This window comes from Macaca nemestrina, chromosome 1, assembly GCF_043159975.1.
Source record: "Macaca nemestrina isolate mMacNem1 chromosome 1, mMacNem.hap1, whole genome shotgun sequence".
Lineage (NCBI taxonomy): Eukaryota > Metazoa > Chordata > Mammalia > Primates > Cercopithecidae > Macaca > Macaca nemestrina.
The window spans coordinates 35,286,928-35,306,705 of record NC_092125.1 but is presented as its reverse complement, the minus strand read 5'-3'; positions in this window follow the sequence as shown (position 1 = coordinate 35,306,705).

The following is a 19,778-nucleotide window of genomic DNA, read 5'->3' as shown; positions in this document are numbered from 1 at the left end:
TGACAATATTATAATTTATTTTTTATAACATTGTATAATAACATTACTGATAATTATAGTATAATAAGATTATGAATAATAGCTATTTCATACCATACTATTATTACATGGCTGAGAGCTCCTGAAGGGCAGGAGCTATTATAATAATATAACTACGATTATAATAAAAATATTAGTAATTAACATCTATAGTATAGCATAGTATAGTATAGTATAGAATATAATAGTATATGCCAGACACTGAGCAAAGCAAAGAACATCATCAGTTATCTCCCAAACACCCATGAGTTTTACAGATGAGTGAATGGGTACTTAAAGTGTAATTACTTAAACTCACAGAGACAGTAAAGGGCAGCCCTAGATCTTGGCCCTGATTCTAGTTTGACTTCACTCTAGGACCTCAGCTGCCACCCTGCAATATTGCTGAGAACCGGAAAAATGTGAGACATATAGTAGTTGGTCAAGTTTATTACCTCTCTGGTGGAAACTACTAAGTACTGCCCCAGATGGAAAATGCAAATGGCTTAGGAAGCTGGTGGTCCCAAAGGCTGCTAGATCACCATTCATCCAGCTGAATTAACACACTATTGATGAAAAGGACTCCCCTAAACAGTGCCTCTCTAACTTTTTGACTAAATAGACAATTAGAGGGATATTGAAAACTGGACATGTCCAAAATAATCTGAGACTCTCTGCTTTCTAAAGTTAGTGATGCATGGTTTTTGTGTGTGTGTGTGTGTGTTTTTTTTTTTTTTTTTGAGACAGAGTCTTGTTCAGTCACCCAGGCTGGAGTGCGGTGCGCGATCTCTGCTCACTGCAAGCTCTGCCTCCCGGGTTCATGCCATTCTCTTGCCTCAGCCTCCCGAGTAGCTGGGACTACATGATGCATAGTTTTAATCATGGGAAACACGGACAACAGCTTGAGCTGAAAATAGAGTGCACTCGGTCTCTGGCTGCAAGATAAACTCTTGGGTCAGTTATGTGAAAGGCCATAATTTTCAGATTATGTTGTTCAGCCCTTAACATTGCAACAAGTTAAACAAATATCAAAGCAGACTGAAATTACTGACCCTGAAGAGCTCATTTGCTTAAGATTAAAGACAAAGACACATAGCAAAAATGTGCTGGGGCCGAAAAAATGGGGAAAGAGAATACTTACTTATTGAGCAGTTATTACGCACTAAGTATTTTACATACACTGGTCCATTTAATACTCACCAGAATCCCATGCATTAAATAACATTATCCTGATTACTGATGAGGCAAAGGGAGGCTTGTAAGTTGCCTGCATCACAGAGCTGATGACTTTGCTTTAGTGGCCCGCCATTCTTTGCTTGCCTAGTTTGTTAAAATCCTTTAGGTCTTAGTTAGAGTCATTTCCTCAGAAAATTCTCATACCAGAGCATACTTATAATGGCATCCTGAGCTTTTAGCTCTCATCATGCTGCAGTGAAGGGTAACTCACATCATCCTGCTCAATTTGTAAACCCCATGAAGGTAGGGGCCGTATCTCTGGTTCATGTCTTTGTGACCAATAACTAGTGGCAGCACCTGGCTTGTGGTAGGTGCTCAGTAAATGTTTATTTAATTAGTACTCTTATCTTTACAAAGAAGTGTCTGAATGACGTGATCCCTAGGTTCCTGCCAATTCTGTGTTTCTAGTGGTAATGTTTAGACCAAGCAAAAGACTTCAGTAGGACTTAATGTTCCCAGTCACTGATGCTATGGGAAGGGCATGACTGCTGGTGATGTGGGTTTTGGTCTTTGTCATAAGTCCCTCTGAGGCCTTTCTACTTTCATGCAGGCCCAGGCAGGGGCCCTTTAACCTCCTATTTCCTTCCTGTAGGGCTTAGAGAATGTTTGTCACCCTTTCATCTTTAGCATGCATGCTGTTCACTTTGCCCTTGGGAATACTTCTCTCTCCAGAGCTGGATAGGAAATGGGGTATCGTCTTCCCACAGAGACATGCAGACAAGCCTATTTCATTACATAGAGTTTTGCCATGAATTGGCATAAAGACAGTTGGGGGAACTAAAATAGTAATTAGAGAGAAGTGATAAAGTTTAAAATACCCTTTATCCATTGTGAGGACAAAAATCAGTTTCCAGTTGCTGCCCATGATTCTGGAATTAGGCTTTCTGGACTTCAATCCTAACTTTTGGAACCTCAATTCATCATCCTGGAAATGGGGGGGGGAGGTGGTGTCACAGTATCTATGAGGTTAAAACATATAAAATTGTCATTTTTGTAGGTCAAAAAGGGTCAAATATTGACAATTTCATATAGCTCAACTTAATACATCATACGTTTGCTGTGTAGATGAAATGAATAATGCATATAAGGCACTTATCATAATGCCTGTCCCAAAAGTACTCAATACATGCAAGCTATGATGATCCTAATGATTTTTATCTGAGACAGTGACTGACGTCTTATTGGACTTCTGCCATCAGCTCAATTTTTCTGAGTGGCACCAACCAAATGCCTAGCTTTTCCTGACCATTTTTTGAAAAGGGGCAAACAGGCAACCTTTGAAGACCACTTTTCCACTATGTTGCCTTGAATATAATACTGGGGAAGAATGTTATGTATGGGTCCTCATGTTTCAAGTAGACGTGTTAAATCCCTCTATATGGAGAGAAGTCGGTTTCCCAAGCCTCTCTATACATGAAATGATTACCTGAGGGGCTTTTCCTCATATCACTCACTTAATATTGCTGTGGCTCTGAATGAGTCACTTAATATTTGAGTGTCAGATAATTCATTTTCATTTTCAAACTAACATGTATTGGGTATTTGCTAGGTTTTAGGCAATTACATGCTGTTTTCACAAAAATTTATCCTCCTAACAATAGTCATTCATTTTTCATTTATTCCACAGCTATTTATTGAGCACCTGCCAGGTGTCAAAGTTTACGTTAGACAATGGATAACAGGGTGACCAAGTCAGATATAGTACCTGGGAGCTTACAGTCTACTAGGAGAGAGAGGTCAAACACATAATCTATATAAAAAATGTAAAATTGCAGTTGTGGTATTATGAATGAGAATATATGGTGTATGGCAGCATGAAATACAAAGCTTTGATCAAGTTTCTGAATGTTGGGCATAGCTTCCAACTAGGCCACACTATGCTTTTGAGAAAGTTAGGTAAAAGGTGTCCTAGGATGTGCACTTCTGTGTTAGGATATAGGAATTGGTGAGTGGAGTGTGACTAGATTCTACCCATCATTTGACCCTCAGCCAGATGCTCTTGTGTAGAGTATAACCTGCACAAATGTACACAGCATCTTTCGGTCAGAGGAGGCTTCCTCAAGGAAATGATATTAGCAGTTATCATATGACAGACAGAGAAGCTAATTGTGATTATATGAAAATGTGTGCTTATATTCAGTAGAATTGAGAGAGTGTGCTCTAGAGAACTGTGTGTGCAAAGGCCCAGTGGCAGCAAGAATCAGGGCCCACTTAAAAACCATAAAATGTCTGTTGAAACTAGAGGTCAGAGTAACGGAGAAGAAAGTATAAACTAAAGCTGGAGAAATAAGCAGAGATCAGAACTTGTGGGTCTTAGAAGGGATACTGATCTTCAACATGAGAGCAATGAAGAGTCACTTAACTGTTGTAAGAGGATGACTATAACAGGATTACGTTTTTGTTTGTCAAGATCACTTTGGATGTTAGAAGGGAAATGGATTGGAGAAATGTAGCAATTATGAATATGGAGACCTGTTAGGAGAATATTGTGGTTAGAAATGATGGTAGTCTGTCACAGTGTAGCATCCAAGGTATTGGAGAAAATAGTACCTGTTCAATAAATGTTAGGAGGTAAATTGGAGATGAGGTGAGAAAGTAATCAAAGATAATGCCGAAGATTTTGACTTGTGAAATGACATAGATGGTGAAGTGATTCCCTGAGATAGAGAATAGTGGAAGAGGACTATGTTGCCTAGTGGAGACACTGAATTAGGGTTTCATCTGTGGCATCTAAGTGGAGTTATCAGCTATATACCAGCAAATGAGAGGAGAGATCTCTGTCGAAGATAGAAATTTATTAGGCACCTGTGGAAATGGGAATTAAAGCCATAGGTATGGTTCAGATAATCAAAGAAGAAAATATAAATAAGAAAAGAAGGCTTAGCAATGAGCCTTTAGGAATTCCAAATTTATTGGAAAGATGGAAAAGATAAACCTTCACATTTTTGAGATCCATCTTCCAGAAACTAAGACTCAGAGAAGTTGAGTAATTTGTCTAAGACACATGGCTGGCAAATGGTAAAGATGGAGTTGGTGCCTGGATATTTTATATTTCAGAGCTCTCACTCTTCCACTGTGTCACATATTGTAGCCTTTGAAAAATTAATTTTTGAAAACTTTGAAGAATATTTTCATTATATCATTTAACATTGACTAATTCCATTGAGTTTCTATTTTTTCCTGTTCTTAAAAAGGCAGCCTAAAAGATTCACATTGTTCAGGGTAATGAGAGAATGGCAAAATGAATGTTATAAGGAGGGATTAAAAACTAGAACTAGAAATTCTAACAGCCTCTGGGAGCCTGGAGTTCACTGACTTGACATAATTAGGTGTCCACTTAACACTCAGTAATTGAATGACTTTACGCTAACTTCTTTAAGATAGAGAAAACTAGTGAGGGATGCAGCAGACACCTCCAGGCTCTTTCACAAAAACCTTCATGGCAGCAATCTGCAACTCCTGCTGACTTATAACTGTGTTATCACACCTCCAGGGAGTATGCAGGCACTCCTTTCTCCTTGTCTTGGGTCAAAGAGCTGAAAACAGTCCCAGCAAGTCCTGAGAATGAGATACTGAGCTTCTGTGGGTCTGCTATATGCAGTTCCTTCTCTTTTCACTAAAGCAGATTCCCTGACAGTGAATGCCATGGGAATAAGTCCAAGAGTTCTGTGAAATAAACTGGAAATCAGAAAAAAGATGGGAAGAGTTTTCTAGGTCTACCCTGTCCTCGGATGACTGGTTGAAATTAGTTGTATCTTGTAGCTTCTTTCAACTTCTCCTCTCTTCCTTATATTTAAAGGTCAGTAGAAAATTTCACTTTTAATTTAATTAGGGCAAGAAAGTGATTCAATAATTTATGTGCTGGGCCCATCTAAATAGGTTATACTCACCCACCTAGACAAGTAAACAACAAACAAGGTTTTAAAATACCTTATCTGGAAATAAAAATCATGAAAAGAACCCAAGTTAGGCAAAATTTGTGCCGTGCAGAAATTAGTTGCAGACAGAATTGACCCTTCTGGGATAGCCATTTAATATTCCTTTCTTTGCAGCAGTTCTAATTAATACTTAATCACCCTGGAACTAGCCTCTTCCTCAAGGAACTCATAGGGATCTTGAAGCTACCTCTGCTGATTGACCAACTTTCAACTGGTGATGGTGACTCTGGTTAGCTTGCCACAAAAACATTAAATTGAAGCAAGCAGAGATGAGAAGATACCTCAGTACATGAAAGTGACTAAGAACACTGTGCTGTTCATAGCTTTTAGCTTCTTGTGACCATTCAGTTTCTCCTAATATGATGGCATGGATGAGCTAGAGCAATGAAGGAAGCACTGAGCATGGAATCCAAGGACTTTGAATCCCTAAAAATAATGAGGTTTTCCAGGATATGTTAAGGAATTTAGACTATTTTCTTAGGGAAATGAGGAGTCAGAGGATAATCTTGAGCAGGAGAGTAACATGATTGTGTATAGTAGGAAAATCTCCCTGGTGTCAGTGTATAGGCTGGATTAAACAAGGGCAAGGATAGGGGTTGATCTACAATACCTCATTGGCTTTATGGTGGATGTTATGCACGCAAAGTCTTCTGCAGATAGTCTGTAGTCCTTGCCATCTTGTGATTCACAGGAAGAGGCCACTGACAATCCCCTGCTCCCTCATCAGTCCCAGGCCTGCCAGAGTGCCCATAGTGATTAGGGTCCCACCCCATTCCTAAACATGGTGGTTCTGCCTTCTCTGCATTGCATACGCTAGAACTCTGATGGAAGTTTAGGCAACTTTTTGCTTGAGGGCTGAGGAGACATTCTGAGATAGTCCAGAGTAAGAGGGGGGAGAACTGGGACTCTGCCTCACAAAGCCATTCTCTTATACCACATAAGGGGTAGGGGAACTCTCCCTCATAGTTTAGGCATTCTTTGGAGGGAGATCCACATGAACACACCTCCTCTTTGGATCCCTCTCTATTTCCTCAATTCTCTATTGTCCTGCACCACTGTCAGGACTTTCTGCTCAAATGCAGGGTTTCCAATCTGCTCTTTCAGGAAACCCGTGAGAAAAGAGTCTGAAGCCTGTATGTCTATTTGTGTTCTGGAAACATTGGCATTCTAGATTTCAAGTGGGTTAAAAAAAGTAGATTCTTCCCTCTGCCTTGGGATTTGCTGCCTGTAAAGAGGAACAGGTTGGTTCTTTGAATGGGGTGATGGTGAAAAAGGTGGATGAAGCTTCAATTCCAGTTCTATCTCTCCGCTACTGAGGACTGAGATAAGTTTCTTTCTGAGTTACCTAAACACAAACATTTCTTGGTACAAGGAGTTGAAGAAATCAGTTTAGTCCCTGAAAAAAGGAAAGCATAATCGTTTCATTGAAATCTTGAAAAACAAAAAGCTTGATAGTATTTTATAAGGAGCATTTGGCTCCTTTTTGAACCTTTCTTTATTCCAAAGGGTCATTATATTAGTGGAAAATGGTACCTGAGTCATATGTGATCAAAATGCCACTCCCAAGTAGATTATTTTCAATCTCTAAATTTCTCCTCTGATAGAAGAAAGCTTTTTTTCTGCCTCATTAAGATTCATTTTATTGGAATATCTTATTAAATACTTTTTCTGTATATGTATATTACTGTAATCAAATATCTCAACCTGCGTCCAACAGTGGAGTCTTCCTGTGCTGGGTCTGTGGCTTTTTACAATGTGGCTTTGTAGTACAAAAGGTAGAGCGGCCTCTGTGGCACCATTACCAGTCCTCATGAATGAAGTCATGACCAGATCTGGAACAAGCCTGATCCTCCAACATTACTCTAGATAATGTAGCTTCTCTCGTATTCTGTTTCTATTTCTCCTGTAGTTAAATAGAATAAATGTGCTCTATCTCAATAGTATCTGGAATAGCAAATCTCCCTCAATCTGCTGCAGCAGTCTAATTTATGAGTACAAGAGATAAGGAGATAGGAAAGGAGAGAAAGATGAGGTAAGAAAAAGTTGCAGATCCCAGGATTTAAGCCAATTTGTCAATAGGAATTACATTAAAATTGAAAGACACCCAAGCCAGTTTGAAGTAATGAACCAAAAGAAAATTCACTTTAAAATACAATGATGACACTCTTCATCATGAAGAAAACAAAGTGTGTTTATTATTACCCAAACATTTTACGAGAAAGAAGTTATTTGATGAGGTTCAAGCTCCTGCCCACTGTCACTTTGAATAATACTGGGTTTAAAAAATAAAACAGGTAGTTCAGTTTTGGTCCTAAAAGAGTATAATTCTGGAGATCAGACTTATGAAGGAAACACAGAAAATAGCACAAGTGAGTCTTATTAGGCTTTTAAGCAGGGGCCAAAATGTGGAGTATAAACTATAGGGTGACAGGAGAGAACAACCGAGGTAGAGGTGGCCCATCACTTTCTTTCTTAAAAAAGATCACTCATCAGTAAAAATACACCTCTTGATTCAGGTTGGGAGAAATGTTGCTGTGGATTCATTGATTCCCTCTTCTGTCAGCCACGTTTTGTTTTTGATGAGTCAACTACTGTTGCTGTTTTGAGATGAAAGCCAAGACCCATTGGTAATTCTTCCTCAGTAAACTTCACCCTTGACAAGAATACTAGGTTTCTAACCCTTTTCTTTTTTAAACATGCTTCCTATATACCTTCAGCCATTTCTTTATTTTGTTTTATTTTACTTTAAGTTCTGGGATACATGTGCAGAACGTGCAGGTTTGTTACACAGGTGTATACATGTGCCATGGTGGCTTGCTCACCTATCAACTCCTCATCTAGCATGCCTTAGGTATTTGTCCTAATGCTCTCCCTCCCCTTGCCTCCAACCCCAGGACAGGCCCCAGTGTGTGATGTTCCCTTCCCTGTGTCCATGTGTTCTCATTGTTCAACTCCCACTTATGAGTGAAAACATGCAGTGTTTGGTTTTCTGTTCCTGTGTTAGTTTGCTGAGAATGATGGTTTCTAGCTTCATCCATGTCCCTGAAAAGGACATGAACTCATTCTTTTTCTTGGCTGCATAGTATTCTGTGGTGTATATGTGCCACATTTTCTTTATCCAGTCTGTCATTGATGGGCATTTGGGTTGGTTCCAAGTCTGCCATTGTAAATAGTGCTGCGATAAACATATATGTGTATGTGTCTTTATAGCAGAATGATTTATAATCTTTTGGGTATATATCCAGTAGTGGGATTGCTGGGTCAAGTGGGATTCTGGTTCTAGATCCTTGAGGAATCGCCACACTATCTTCCACAATGGTTGAACTAATTTACACTCCCATGAACAGTGTAAAAGCATTCCTATTTCTTCACAGCCTCGCTAGCATCTGTTGTTTCCTGACTTTTTAATAATTGCCATTCTAAATGACGTGAGATGGTATCTCATTGTGGTTTTGATTTGCATTAGTCTAATGACAAATGATGAATTTTTTATATGTATAGCCAAGACAATCCTAAGCAAAAAGAACAAAGCTGGAGGCATCATGTTACCCGACTTCAAACCATGCTACAAGGCTACGGTAACCAAAAACAGCATAGTACTGGTACCAAAACAGATATATAGACCAATGGAACAGAACAGAGACCTCAGAAATAACACAGCACATCTACAACCATGTGATCTTTGACAAACCTGACAAAAACAAACAAAACAATTAAATAGGGAATAAAAAGGATTCCCTATTTAATAAATGGTGCTGGGAAAACTGGCTAGCCATATGCAAAAAACTGAAACTGAACCTCTTCCTTATACCCTATACAAAAATTAACTCAAGATGGATTAAAGACTTAAATGTAGAACCTAAAACCATAAAAACCCTAGGAGAAAACCTAGGTAATACCTTTCAGGACATAGGTATGGGCTAAGACTTTATGACTAAAATACCAAAAGCAAGTGCAACAAAAGCCAGAATTGACAAATGGGATCTAATTCAACTAAAGAGCTTCTGCACAGCAAAAGACACTATCATCAAATTGAACAGGAAACCTACAGAAAAGGAGAAGATTTTTGCCATCTATCCATCTGATGAAGGTCTAATATCCAGAATCTACAAGGAACTTAAACAAATTTACAAGAAAAAACAACCCCATCAAAAACTAGGCAAAGGATATGAATAGACACTTCTCAAAAGAAGACATATGTGGCCAACCATCAGCCATTTCAACTTCTTGTTATTTTTTGTTCTTAAAGTATTCACTCCTGCGCTTATGATCAGCAAGATCATACTTGAAAGGGTGTGTGTGTGTGTGTGTGTGTGTGTGTGTGAGAGAGAGAGAGAGAGAGAGAGAGAGAGAGAGAGAGAGAGAGAGAGAGAAAAGAGAGCTAAAGTTCAATGCCCGTGCTTGTAAGCTCCTGAATAAAGTCCCAGGATACGTAGAATATTCTGAACAGTGTGTAATAGTGTAATGGTAATTGATAATGGTGAAACTGTAGTGTAGCTTTAAGTGGATGTCAATAGAATGAGAAGATACTATCTGCTTCCTATTTTTAATTCTCTATCAATCCTCACTCTCTTGGTTGCTCCAAAGCTGTTGTCTCCTCCAGGTGATGTTTAAACCTGTCCCTCTTCTTCTTGCATGTGCCTTATGAAAAATGGCTTTGCCATCTGTAGCTGTCAGGAGGCTGTGAAGTTGGGAGTACAGCTCAATGAATATACAAATGTGCAGCTGGACCACAGCCCTTTCCAGAAGGTAGCTGGAGTATAAATCATAAGCTTGCATTACTCAGGTAACCATTGGGGGGCTGCCATGCATAAGGGGGCTTAAAGTAAGAGGACATGAGAAGGGTCTCGGTGGAAATAGGCCCTGCAATATGTGAATAGGTTAATGAAATAAGTGGAGCTGAGAGTAGCATGTTTCAAAAAAACTAATTTGTTAGGCTCTTGCAGATCATGGAACAAAACTAAGAACAACATAGGGTTTATTGAGCTTCAGTAGATTTGCTTCCTTTAGGACTGAAAAGGATATGAGGGCTCAGATGGAAAAAAGGAACAACTTATTTGAAACTAGAAGAAAGGGAATCCTTTAGTAGGTTTGCTTCCTTTTGGTCTCTCTCTCTCCCCTTCCCCCCACATTCTCCTTTCTCTCTTTCTTTCTTCCTACCCTTCCTTTCTTTCATTTATTCATACGATCTACTTCCCAGTATTTAATGCCAGGGACTATGCAAGTTGCTGCAGTCACAATTTTTGTTTCTGACTCAAACAAAATCTCCGCCTTAAGGTTTAGGAATGGTGAGGTGCGGGGTGTGTAGGTCGTGATGAAGAAACAGACTTTAATAACAAATACAAAGATACAAAATGGAATGTGATGAGTTATAATAGAAATGGGTATTAGAAGTTGTGAAATTTTAAGAGGCAGAGCATATAAGTCAGCTTGGGGATGGATTTTCAGGGGAGGTGACATTTGAACAGAATCTTCCAGTATGAGTAGGAGTTGCTTAGGAAGATCCGGATACAAGCAGGTGACAATGGATGCAAGGCTGGAGGCCTGAAAGCATGTTCGTTGGTTCTTTTTGATGGTAAAAATTTTAATCAGCCCATAATTCTTAATTATTTTTCTTGAAGCATTTTCTTATTAGAGTCAGTACAAAATCTACTTGTGGACTTGTTTCTCACACAGCTGGCTTCACCTGTAAACACATCTGGCCCACATACCCTTGTGACTCCCCTGGCTTCCCGTGAAAACAAACTCAGCTGCTTTCCTTCTCTTTCTCTCCAACATAAAGTAAAACAGTTGATGAAACCTCAGGAACCCTTCACTGGATTTCAAGTCTCATTTTTTTCTGATAATAGTGTTAAAGCCCATAGTTTATTTTTTCATTGTCAAGAGCATACTCCCCGAGGATTTTTTTTTTCTTTTCATTTTGTCGCAAGAGCTTTCAATGTGCTTGTGTATCTCATACACAGGAAAAGGGATTCCTGTTGCTGGTATTGCCTGGCAAAAGGACCTGGGTTAAGGCAGAGAGTCCCTGTATATTCTGGATGCAGTTTTCCATATTATTAACACCTTACATTAGTGTGGTACATTTGTTACAATTGATGAAATAATAGTGATACATTATTATTAACTAAAGGCCATCATTTATTCAGATTGCTTTAGTTTTTACCCAATGTCCTTTTTCTGTTCAAGGACAGTATCAGGATATCATAGTCTCCTTTAGCACCTCTTGGATGTGATGATTTCTTAGACTTTCCGTGTGTGTGTGTGTGTGTGTGTGTGTGTGCATGCACATGTGTGTGTTTAAATGACTGTAGCAGGTAGAATAATGGCCTCCCTCATATTTCCACATTATAATCCCTGGAACCTGTGACTATGTTATGTTACATAGAAACAGGGAATTGAAGTAGCAAATGAAATGAAGGTTTCTAGTCATCGACCTTAAGATGAAGTGATTATCCTGGATTATTTGGGCCCAATATAATGACAAGTGTCCTTAAATGTGTAAGAGGAAGAAGGATCTATGTCAGAGTAATGTGATATAAGAAGGACTTGACTGGCCATTGATGGTTTTAAAAATCATAGAAAACCTCCTGAAAGGAACACATCATTGCTGACATTAAAACCTTAATCTTAAACCCATTGAGACCCATTCTGAACTTCTGACCATTGGAACTGTAAGAAAATAAATTTGCTTGCTTTAAACCACTAAGTTTGTGGTAATTTGTTATAGCAACAATATAAAATTAATACATATTTTATTGTCTACAAGTGGGGTGTTGCTGTAACAAATACCTAAAAATGGGGGAATGTGCTTGCAACTGGGCAATGGGCAGAGGCTGTAATAATTTAGATGATGATGGGAAAAGCTGAGATTGCTTTAAACAAACTGTTAGTAGAAATATGTATGTTAATGACTCTGCTAGTGAGAACTCAGAAAGAAGTGAGGAACATGGTAGAAAAAAGCATATGTAGTCTTAAAGAATACCTAAATCTTTATGAAAACACTGTTGCTAGAAATATGGGTGTTAATGTTCCTGCCAGTGAGGGCTCAGATGGAAAGGAAGAACAACTTATTTGAAACTTGAAGAAAGGGAATCCTAGTTATATAGTGGCAGAAAGCTTAGCTGAATCTTGTCTTGTAGTTATGTGAAAAGGCAAATTTGTAAATAATGAACTTAGATATTTCACTAAAGAGATTTCTAAGAAAAGTATTGAAAGTGTGTCTTGTCTCTTCCTGCTGCTAATCGTAAAATGTGAGAGGAAAATTATAGGTTGAGGGAAGAATTGCTCAGCAAGAAGGAGCCAGTGCTTGATGATTTGCGAAATTTCCAGCCTGTCAACATTTCAAATTACCCACAATTAGGTAATTCACTATATTTTGGAGAGAAAACCAAAGACATTGCTGGACAGCCTTTTGCTTGTGCCTCTAAAGATTAGTATCCGGTCACACAGAGGGCTCTTTGGAGAGGTCACGTGACACATGGATCTCCTCACTAGATACCAGAAATATAAATGAGAATATTCAGGAAAGATTTGTGAAAGATTCTCTTGTTTACTGGAGTAAATCTCCATGACATACACAGGAGACACACAAAGATTTTTAGAATTTTATACCAGTAGAAACACTGCTACCTTGACCTGAAAAGGACAGAGGGAATACAAATGAAAAAAAGCTGTTGAACCTCAAAAATTTACAGTGAAGAAACTGCTGATAAAGTCACTCAACTGTAAACACATGCCAACTTTCATGAAATTGAAATCTTGACTCATTAGGCAGATCCTGAAGTCCAGGAAGCTGAGCCAAGATCCTAGAGGGCAGAGCTGAAAATCACAAAAGGTTATTCCCAAGGCTTGAAACTAAATGGAGTTTTCCTGGATGGGTTTCAAAATTGCTTGGGAATGGTGACACCTTTTTTTTTTGCACGTTTCCGTTCTCATTATCTTTTGAGAGCAGATAGCTTTTCTTTTGTATTCCACGGGTTCACAGAAAAGGCACAGAAATGTGCCTCAAAATGGATTATACCTACATTCTGATGCATACCTAATTTAGATGAATTAGAACTGATTTTTAGTTTTATAATTTTTTTCTGTTTTCAATTTTATTGGTTTCTACTCTAATTTTTTTTTTTTTTTTATCATTTCTTTCCTTCTGCTTGCTTTGGCTTGAATTGCTCTCTTCTTTCTCTATTTTCCTAAGATAGAAGCTCAGGTTATTGATTTTTATATCTTTTTTCTTTTTAAGTACATATAATTAATGCCATAAATTTCCTCCAAGCACTGCTTTCTCTGCATCTCACAAAATTTTATAAGTTGTATTTTCATGTAGTTAAAAACATTTTAATTAATCTTGACTTTTTTTTTAACCTGTGTGCTATGTAGGAGTGTGCTGTTTAATTTCCTAATATTTGTGGATTTTCCAGATATTTTTCTGTTATGAATTTCTAGTTTGTTTTCATTGTAATATGGGCACATACTTTGTGTGATTTCTATTATTTTAAGTTTGTTAAAGTATGTCTTATGATCCAAAATGTGCTCTATCTGGCTGAATGTTCCATTTTAGTGTGAGTAGAATGTATGTTCTGCTGTTGTTAGATAAAATCGTCTAGAAAAGCCAATTACCTGGTTGATTTATAGTGTTGTTTAATTTTACTGTAGCCTTACTGAGTACCGTCTTGTTTGATCTCTCAATTGCTTGAAGGTGAATGTGGGAAGTCTCCAACTATAGTAGTGGATTTGTCTACTTTTCTTTTATGTCAGTTTTTGGCACTCTGTTGTTAAGTGCATATACCTTTAGGATTGCTATGTCTTCTTGGGGAATGGACTCCTTTATCAGTATGGAATGCTCCTTTTTATCTCTAATAATTTTGCTTGTTCTTAATACATTTCTGGTTTCACTAAATTTAAGATAATTACTTCAGCTTACTTAATGTAATATATCTTTATTCATCCCCTTTAATCTATTTTAGTGTTTATATTTAAAGTGGGTTTATTGTAGCAATATATAGTTGGTTCTTTTAAAAAATTTCTTCTCACAATCTCTGTCTTTTAATTGGTACCTTTAGACCATTCATACTTAAAATGATTATTGACGTAGATGAATTATCATCTATTGTATTTGTAACCATTTTATTGGTTTCTTTTAAGTCTGTTTTCTCACTCTTAATTGAGCATGTAAAATGATTCTATGTTGTCTCTTAGCATATAATCATATTTATTTAAAAAAATTGGTGGTTACTCTGGACTTTGCAATATACATTTTCAATTAATCTAAGTCCACTTCCAAATAATACTTCTGCCATTTCAAATGCAATGTTGTTCTCTTACAGCAGAATATTCCCAATTCCTTATTTTCAACCATTATTGATGTTGTAGTAATTTATTTTACTTACTCATATGCTGTAACCACCTGTTTGTATCATTACTTAAGAGTTAACTTTTAGATAAAGAATAAAAATAAATAAAAACTTTTATTTTACCTTTATTTATTCTCCCCCGATCATGCTCATTGTGTTATGCAGATCTGTTTTTTTTTTTTTTTTTTTTCTTGAGACGGAGTCTCGCTCTGTTGCCCAGGCTGGAGTGCAGTGGCACAATCTGGGCTCACTGCAACCTCCGCCTCCTGGGTTCAAGCCATTCTCCTGCCTCAGCCTCCCGAGTAGCTGGGACTACAGGCACCTGCCACCATGCCCGGCTAATTTTTTTTTGTATTTTTAGTAGAGACGGGGTTTCACCATGTTAGCCAGGATGGTCTCGATCTCCTGACCTCGTGATCCACCTGCCTCGGCCTCCCAAAGTGCTGGGATTTCAGGCGTGAGCTACAGCGCCTGACCGTTTTTGGGTTTTTTTGTTTTTTTGGTTTTTTTTTTTTAGCATTATCATTTTCCTTCTCCCTGAAGAACTTCTAAAGTTTTTTTTCAGGGCAGGTGTACTGAGAATATATTTCTTCCATTTTTGTTTGTTTAAGAAAGTTTTTATGTCTCCTTCATTTCTGAAGTATAATTTCAGTGAATACACAATTTTAAGTTGGTGTATTTTTTTCTTTTAACACTTTAAATATTTCAATACACTTGCTTGCTTGCTTGCATAATTTCTGATGAAAAATTGACTGTAACTTTTATCCTCGTTCATCTGTAGATAAGATACTTTCTTCTCTAACTTCTTTCAAGTTTTCTTATTGTCTGGTTTACAGAAGTCTGAATATAGTGCAATTTTTGTTTGTTTGTTATTTGTCCTGCCTAGTATCTTCTGAGATTGCCTCATCTTTTGTGTGGTGTCTTTATTTAATTTTGGAAAGTTCCCAGTGATGATTTGTCAAACATTTCTTCTGTTCTTTTTTCTCTTTATCCCCTTCTAATACTTTCATTACACACATATATATCTTCTAAATTTTTCTACATTCTTTGGATGGTTTATTCTAGTTCATTGTTTTTTTCTCTCCCTTTCCTCTCCTCTTCTCCCTTCCTCCTCTCCTCTCCTCTCCACTCCTTTCTTCTTTTCTTTTCTTTGTTTCTTTCTTCTCTTTGAATGTCAGTTTGGGAGGTTTCTATTAGCCTATCTTCACCTTCACTGATTCTTTCTATGGCTGTGTATGACCTATAGATAAGCCCATTAAAGGTATTTTTAATTTATAATATATTTTCTATTTCTCACATTCCCTTTTGATTATCTTTTAGTGTTTTCATCTCTCTACTTATATTCCCCATCTGTTTGGGATACTATTTGTTTTTCCATTACAGCCTTTAACATATTAATTATATTTATTTTAAATTTCCTATCTGATAATTCTGACATCTGTGTCATAACTAGGTCTGCTTCTGATGCTTGCTTTGTCTCTTCAAGTTTTTTTTTTAAATCCTTTTTCATACCTTGTAATTTTTTGTTGAAACAGGACATGCTGTTTTGTGAGGATTTATGGGAATCTGGCTGTAATTTTTTCTGCGTTCAATGTTTGCTGTAGGCTCTAGATGCCAGAGGCTTCAGACTCCTCTAGTTTCCTTGTTATTGTCTCTCCTCTTGACTTTGGGATGCCTTAAGTACTCCTTTTCAGCCAGAGTCTGTATCTTGCAGCTCTTTCAGCTCTAATACACTGTATTTCTCAGGATCCCTGTTGGTGTGGTGGTCAGTTGAGGAAGAAAGAAAATATTCTATCATCTTGTGATTAAATCTCAGCCTTTTACTAGGCCTGTGGGTCTGGACTTCTGACCTTCATAAATGTTTTTCTGGTAGTTTAGGATAGCTTTTAAAAATACTTTACCTTAAAGTGTGACAGGAAGTAAAGTAGTAAAGTATATGCTAGAGTGAGAGTAATGCTCTTCCTCAACTTGGATTAACCTCTGGAAAAGTGTTTTTTTCCTAGAGGGTAGGTCTTTGTTATGGGGAAAGCTCTGGGTGCATTCCACAGTGATTCTTCTTTTCTTCCCATCCCAAACCCTCCCCACAAAGGGATCTTTTGTGGATCTTGACTGTGAGAATCTGGTGGGTTGCTTGGAGGTTAATCTATGAACATTTAATAAACCATTTAGACTGTGATCTTCAGATTTTCTCACTCTCATGCTAGTCCGCACTCAGCTGCCAATAATTCATCAAAATTATCATTTAAGTGTTTGTGCTGATTTATGGTTCTAGCAGCTTCTGCTCTAGGTAAATAGATCTTGAATGTTCCCTTCTGAATGAACTTACCAGTCCAGGTTTTGGAGTTAGAGTTTGCCCTGCAAACTCAGCTCTCTGCTGAGTTCAAAAAAGACAGTGATTTTTAGCATGTCCAGCTTTCTCTTGTAAGGACAAATGTACCAATTTCCCAGGTCTTTACATGCTGGGGCTGAAACTAGAAGTTGCCATTGCTAATTTTATTACCATTATTATCCCAGTTCTCAAAATAAGGTAGGTGTATTAGTTTAAGGGTGATGAGGCAGAAGCTGCTGATTTATATTTCTTGTGGTTGAATTGATTCTTAATTTAGTGTGCCAAAAAGAAAAGAGCAGATTTTGACCATTCATTCCTCTCTAACCATAAATTTGAAGCTGATTTATCTTTAGAATGACTATACACCACACACACTTTCTCTCTCTCTCTCTCAAAAATAATTATAGTTTTGCCTTGTCTCTCTGGAAGTCAGCTATACAGCAAGCCCGTCTCTTTGAAGTGCAACTGATAACAAGAATATAAGCAAAATAATCCTCTGAACAGTTCACTTAAGTGTCACAAAATACTGGCACCAAGTTTCTTAGAATATAATTTTGATACAAGCAAACTATATGTTGTATGTCCATTATACATGATTACAAATATATATGATAATTATGAATATATATTATATACACACCCATATATATATATGTATGTGTGTGTGTCTATATATATAACTTGTGAAGCATACCAATATAATGGTCGACATTAAGTCTAGCATCTGTCAGAAGAGCTAGAATATTACCAATACTCTTGAAGCTACTTCCCATGTAAAGGTCTATTAAACAACCAGAGATAACTACTTCCCTAAATTTTGAGCATATATAGTCATATGTTCTTTGAAAAATGCTTTATTACATATGTAACCCTAAACATATAATTTTGAGGGCTTTTGTTTTTTGCTTTCTAGTTTATTTAAAATAGGGTATCATGCTATAAGCAGTCTTCTAGACTTAATTTTAAAAATTTAATTAGTTACATAGTCTTTCTGTACCTAATGTCCTCTTTTGCAAAATGAGGGTAATAATATTTACCTCACTGTGTTATTATAAGAATTAAATGAGTTAATATTTGTAAACAACTTAGAATAGTACCTGGTTGTGCAAATCATGCTTTATATATTTCGGTATATATATGTGTGTGTGTGTGTGTATTCATATAAATATATATATATACACACACATATATATGTATACACACATATATTAATTTATGTTGTTGATGTAGTTGGAGTTTATCATTTTCACTACTGTATAATATATTTTGCATATAGTATAATTATTAATCCATTCTCTTGTTAATTGGCATCTGGATGATACTCAGCTGTTTACTGTCATAAATAATACTGACAATTTAAAAAGTTTTATATTGCTTTTATTTGACACATAATAATTGTACATATTTATGGGGTATGGTGTGATGTTTTGATACATGCATGCAATGTGTAATGATTGAATTAGGGTAATTAGCATATCCATCACCTCAAACACATGTCATTTATTTGTGGTGAAAACATTCAAAATCCTCTCTTCAGATAATTTGAAATATATAATACATCATTGTTAACTATAGCCACTCTATTGTAAAATGGAACACCAGAACTTATTCCCCAAACTGTAGCTTTGTATTTGTTGACCAACTCCTCCCAATCCCGTGTTCCTCCTCCCCTCTCTAACTTTGGTAGACACTATTCTACTCTCTAATTCTATGAGAACAGTTTTTTTAGATTTCACATATGAGTAAGATCATGCAATATCTGTCTTTCTTTGCCTGGATTATATCACTTAACATCATGACCTCCAGGCTCATTCATATTGCCACAAATGACAGGATTTCATTAATTTTTTAAGGCTGAAGGGTATTTTATTGTGTAAATAGACCATCTTTTAATACATTCATCCACTGCTGGACATTTAAGTTGATTCTGTATCTTGACTGTTGTAAATAAAGATGCAATAAACATGGGAGTGCAGAATATCTCTTTGAAACAGATTTCAATTCCTTTGGATATTTACCTAATAGTGTGATTGCTGAATCATTTGGTAGTTCTGTTTTTCATTTTTTGAGGAACATTCATACTAATTTCCATAATGGCTATAGTAATTTGCATCCCCCTGACAGTGTATAAGTTTGCGTTTCTCCGTATTCTCACCCGCATTTGTTATTTTTTTATCTTTTTGATAATAGCCATTCTCACTAGGGTGAGGTAATGTATTATTGTGATTTTGATTTGCATTTCCCTGATGATTAGTGAAGTTGAGCATTTAAAAAATATACCTGTTTTATGTCTTCTTCTGATAAATATCTATTTGGAACTTTTGCCCATTTTTTAAATAAATTGTTTTCTATTGAGTTGTTTGACTTTCTTTTATATTCTGGATAGTAACCCCTTGTCAGAGACATAGTTTGCAAATATTTTATCCCATTCTTTAGGTTGTCTCTTCACTCTGTTAGTGGTTTCCTTTGTTATGCAGGAGCTTTTTAGTTTGATGTAATCCCATTTGTCTCTTCTTGCTTTTATTATCTGCGCTTTTGAGGTCTTATCTAAAAAAATCCTTGCCCAGGCCAATGTCATGAAGTATTTAACCTGTTCTAGTAGTTTTATATTTTTAAGTCTTACCTTTAAGTCTTTAATCCATTTTGAGTTAATTTTTTAAAAATAATGATACATAGGCATCCAGTTTTATTCTTGTGTATATGAATATCCAGTTTTCTCAGCACCATTAATTGAAGAGACTATCCTTTTCTACTGTATGTTCTGGGTGCCTTTTTAAAAAATCAGTTGGTTGTGATGTGTAAATTTATTTCTGGATTCCATCTTCTGTTTCACTGGTTTACATGTCTGTTTCTATGCAGTACTGTGCTAATTTGGTTACTGTTGGTTTGTATTGTATTTTGAAGTTA